General features: G+C 46.6%; 1 long non-coding RNA gene across 1 annotated transcript; it reads left to right on the top strand.

Annotated features, from left to right (window-relative positions):
- The first annotated feature begins 3515 nt into the window (after positions 1 to 3515).
- Positions 3516 to 4833, top strand: LOC142046464 (uncharacterized). The gene is made up of 3 exons (XR_012655415.1): positions 3516 to 3639; positions 3967 to 4166; positions 4719 to 4833. It is a non-coding gene; the product is annotated as an uncharacterized LOC142046464 (long non-coding RNA).
- The last annotated feature ends 215 nt before the right edge of the window (positions 4834 to 5048 follow it).

Below are 5048 nucleotides of genomic sequence, written 5' to 3'. Positions count from 1 at the left end.
CGCGCCGCAGCCAGGTACTTGGCAAGCATTTTGGTGACGATGTTCTTGGCATTGCACCTGCCTTGTATAATCAGTCAAGGGCAGAGATTTCCACATTGCTCTCTCTCTCTTGCTGCCAGGGGAAGGAATTGTGTGCTTGGAACAAGAAGCACTCAGCGGTGAAGAGTGGAGGAGAGGGGAATTAAGGGTCTGTCAGGGTTGTGAAGTCACTTGTAATAATCATACCGCTCTGTATCAGAGGGGTAGCCGTGTTAGTCTGAATCTGTAAAAGCAGCAGAGAATCCTGTGGCACCTTATAGACTAACAGACGTTTCGGATCATGAGCTTTTGTGGGTGAATACCCACTTAGTCAGATGAATGTAGTGGAAATTTCCAGGGGCAGGTATATATATGCTAGCAGGCAAGCTAGAGAGATAAAGAGGTTAGTTTCAGTCAGGGAGGATGAGGCCCTGTTCTTAGCAGTTGGGTGTGAAACCAAGGGGGAGAAACTGGTTTCTGTAGTTGGCAAGCCATTCACAGTCTTTGTTCAACCCTGAAGCTGATTGGTGTCAAATTTGCAGATGAATTGAAGCTCAGCAGTTTCTCTTGAAGTCTGGTCCTGAAGTTTTTTTTTGCTGCAGGATGTCCACCTTAAGGTCTGCCTATAGTGTGGCCAGGAGGTTTGAAGTGCTCTCCTTCAGGTTTTTGTATATTGCCATTCCTAATATCTGATTTGTGTCCATTTATCCTTTTCCGTATGAGACTGTCCAGTTGTCAGCAGCGTCGTATGGCTCGACTGTACATAGCAGAGGGGCTTGCTGGCATATGATGACGTATATTACATTGGTGGACGGCACAGCGTGAATAACCAGTGATGGTGTGGCTGATCTGGTTAGGTCCTGTGATGGTGTCGCCGATGTAGATATGCGGGCAGATTGGCATCCGGGTTTGCTTGCATGGATTGGTTTCGCTGAGCTAGAGCTACTATGGTGCGGTGTGCAGTTGCTGGTGAGAATACTTTTCAGTGCAGGTTGTTCTGTGGGCAAGGTTGTCTGTCATCTGCACATTCACCAATGTAATATATGCCATCCACCCCTTTCTCCCTCTCCCCTGATCACCCCCGGAGCCCCTGCCCCCTGACTGCCCCCTGCTGCCCTTCATCAAACCCCCCCACTTCCTGACTGCCCCCTGATACCCCTGTCCCTATTCAATCCCTGTTCCCCGCCCTCTGATCGCCCGTCCCCATCCACACCCCTGCCCCCTGACCACCATCCCGAACTCCCCTGCCTTTTATCCAAGCCTCACTTGCTCCCTGCCCCCTTACTGTGCTGCCTGGAACACTGGTGGCTGGCAGTGCTACAACCACACCGTCCATGTGGAGCCAACCATGCCACTGCACAGCACAGAGACCAGGTCAGGCCGAGCTCTGCAGCTGCGCTGCCCCAGAAGGTCGCAGCTCCACCGCCCAGAGCATTGCACCAGCCACGCAGTGAGCTGAGGCTGCAGGGGAGGGGAAGCAGCAGGGGACAGGCCGGGGCTAGCCTCCTGGACCAGGAGCTCAGGGGCCGGGCAGAAGGGTCTCGCAGCCTGCATGTGGCCTGCGGGCCATAGTTTGCCCACCTCTGGTTTACATTGTATTTTTAAACCCTTGGCAGTGATTCCCAGAGCTCAAGTCTGTAGACAGAGCACTGAGAGCAGCTGTGTAGATGTTCGGTTTGGGGCTGGAGCTCAGGGTCTGAGGCCAGGAAACTGGGTGAGGGAGATGGTTGGATAAGTTTCAGAGCCTGAGTTGCCGTGTCCACAATGCTGTTTTTAGCACCATAGCACAAACCCTGCCAGCTCAAGGCTGTAGACCTGGGCTCTGAGCCTCCTGGCTGTGGTATTTTAAAAGCCAATGTCCTCATAGCCACAGAAAGAGAGCGAGAGAGTCAGGGCAGGATTTAGTCCTAAATTTTTATTAGCGCTCAAACTCTTTCTCTTTCCCGTTCTTCTGATCTCAGCCTGGCTAATGAAACTCTTGCTTTCCAAATGTGCATTAGCGGGTTATTTTGTATGTAGGGACCAAACAGACTGGGCCAAATCCAACTCCTGATTCCACTGAAGTCAGTGGCAAAACTCCCATTCACTTCAGCTGAACCAGGATTTGACTTTTTGTTCTGAATGCAGCACGTACTGGTGTGTCACAGAGCTGATTTCCAGGAAGGATTCATATACCCAATGAGTATTCGTATCTGCCACCAAGTATTTGTGATCAGTGTGTTAACAATATGAGCCTCAAAGTGGAATTTACCAGCTAATGCGTTCCTTCAGCCATTCTTCTCCTGTTGATATGAGAAGTATTGGAGACACCAGTTTCCAGTGTTTCACTGGCAGCAAGAAGAAAAGAGTAGACTCCAGAAGTGCAACATTTAACGTTTCAACTCAAACAGGGTTCTTGGGATAGGTGCTTGGATACCAAGGACATGGGCACATTAGAAATATGGTGGACAGTTACATTAGCTAGAGGAAGAATGATCTTGTCGTTGAGGCACTAGATTGAGACTTAGGAGATCTGAGGGCAGTGCCCAGCTCTGCCACTGACTTCCTGTGTGAACTTGGGCAAATCATTTGATCTTGCTGTGTGTCAGTTCCCCATCTGTAATGTCCCTCACTCACACCCTTTGTCTTGCCCAGTTAGTTTGTAAACTCTTCAGGGGCAGGGGCCGATCGTGCACAGCACCGTGCACAGTGCAGCCTTGATCTTGGTTGGAGCTTCTAGCTCAGTGATGCTCAGACTGAGGCTCAGGAGTGTCTCCTGCGGCTCTTTGCAGCACAGGTTATTAAAGCACTGTGTGGTTTAATTATTAATCAATCAACATTATTAACCAAGCTGTGAGAATTATATATATAAAAATATTTCCCTTGTCACACTGTTTAAATATGAACATATAGTACTACAGTAAATGAAACAATGAATTCCCATTCCTGTGGCTCTTTTGGATAACATTGATTGCTAATTTGGCTCCTGAACCATTGATGTCTGAGTATCCCTGCTCTAGCTGCTACTGTAATCATGATAATAGTATGGAATATACACCGTTTCAACTGCAGGCCACCCACCTCTGGCAGGCTGCATTTTGGCCGAGTTCTTCCAGCCTTGTTTCATACACAGGCTTCTTTTAGCTTAAAAAAAACAACAACAACAACAACAAAAAAACCTGTTTCCTTTCCCGGTGAGTAATTTAAGGACTAGACTGTTAGAGAAGTCAGAGTGAACACTGGAGACAATTTTGCTGGCATTCTAAAAATGAGTTTTATTTTAAGTCCATGAATGTTTCTTTAAGTCTATTTTAATGTAGGCCCGAGTGCCTGGGGGTGACTGTGTAAAGGGCTTGTTTTTGTTAATGATGATTTTTAAATGCTGCCTCTTGGAAGTGCTACTCTCACCATCTTGGAAAATTCTCCGCCTGGGACCCGAGTTGCTCACGTGCTCCTTATTTTTTCCTTTCAGTGACACTGTTAGTCTATTGAGCCACTAATGACTTGGGGGACTGAGGCTCTGTCTCAAAGCCAAAATGCTTGAACATAAATCAGGAATATAACCATTGAAGCTAATGGAGTTAACTCAGTGCAAGGGAGAGCAGAATCAGGCCCCGTCAATATGCTTTGGAAACAAATGAGGTAGTTTTTAAGTGATTGTATTAGCTTATATTTCTCGGAGTGTATAGCAGTTGGCAGTCTATTCCATGACTGTCTGAGCCAGGGAGACGCTCAGAACTGATATTAAGCAGTCTGAGCTGAGAGCCAGGGGGAACGACAGGCTCCTTGTCTGTGCTCAGAAGCTTCAGTAAAGAATCCCCTTTATATTGACGTCAGCTGAGGCCTGTCTCTTCTCCACCATCAGAGACACCACAGGCTTAATGCTGCAAGGTATTGAGCATTTTAAGGTGATCAGCACGGATCAGAATAATAAAAATACCTGGCTCCTATGTATGTGCTTTTCCTCAGGAGGTCTCAAGGTGCTTTCTAATCCTTACCTCAAAGGATTGCGATCCCCTGTTTACCATACACCGTGACTAGCCCCACTGGAGCAGCTGGGATGTATGGTGCTGCTGACTGTGAGTAAGGACCCAGCCTGGCCCATAGTGTTTGAATTCAAAGGAATCCAAAGTACTTTAATAACTACGCTTCAAGATGGACTATACCCAGTGCATGCGGTGTGAGGGCAAGTTGTGGCAAAAGGCACTAATGCACTCCCTATGTTTGTGATGGGGGGGACAGAGAGAGAAGGAAGGAGAGAAAGTGTGTGTGTGTGTGTGTGTGTGTGTGTGTATAAAGTTTTCGGTGGGATTTATGGCACTATGGGTATGTCCACACTGGAGCTGGAGGTGTAATTCCCAGCTCGAGTAGACATACCTGTGCTAGCTCTGATCGAGCGAGTGTGCTAAAAATAGAAGTGTAACCATGGAAGTGTGAGTGGCAGCAGGAGCCACCTCGAGTATAGACATAGGGTCTCAGACAGAATTGTACTCAGGTGGCTCTCTCTTCTCGCCACCCATGCCGCCATGGCTACGCTTCTGTTTCCGAACACTAGTTCAGTCACTGCTAGCGTGGCTGTGTCTACCCGGACTGGAAATTACACCTCCAGCTCTAATGCAGACATCCCCTAAGTCACTTAGGTGCTTTCCATTTTTCTACCTGCTGTAAGTATTTGTTAAAGTATCTAATAGATTGTAACTTAATTGCTGCCATTTTCTTAGAGCTTGAAATTTATTTGGAATACATGCAACATTTCAAGCTTGTGAATCCATTTGGAGAATCCAACTTCATCTTCCATTGGAATCTTGATATATCACATTCCTACAGCTACAGAGTAAGTAACAGAAAAGCTCTATTAGATCAGGGATTAGCAACCTTTCAGAAGTGGTGTGCCAAGTCTTCATTTATTCACTCTGATTTAAGGTTTCACGTGCCAGTAATACATTTTAACATTTTTAGAAGGTCTCTTTCTATAAGTCTATAATATATAACTAAACTATGCAGAATAAATAAAGTTTTTTAAATGTTTAAGAAGCTTCATTTAAAATTAA

Source organism: Chelonoidis abingdonii, chromosome 3, assembly GCF_003597395.2.
Source record: "Chelonoidis abingdonii isolate Lonesome George chromosome 3, CheloAbing_2.0, whole genome shotgun sequence".
In the NCBI taxonomy this organism is placed as follows: Eukaryota; Metazoa; Chordata; order Testudines; family Testudinidae; genus Chelonoidis; species Chelonoidis abingdonii.
This window is presented reverse-complemented; position numbering and strand designations above follow the sequence as displayed.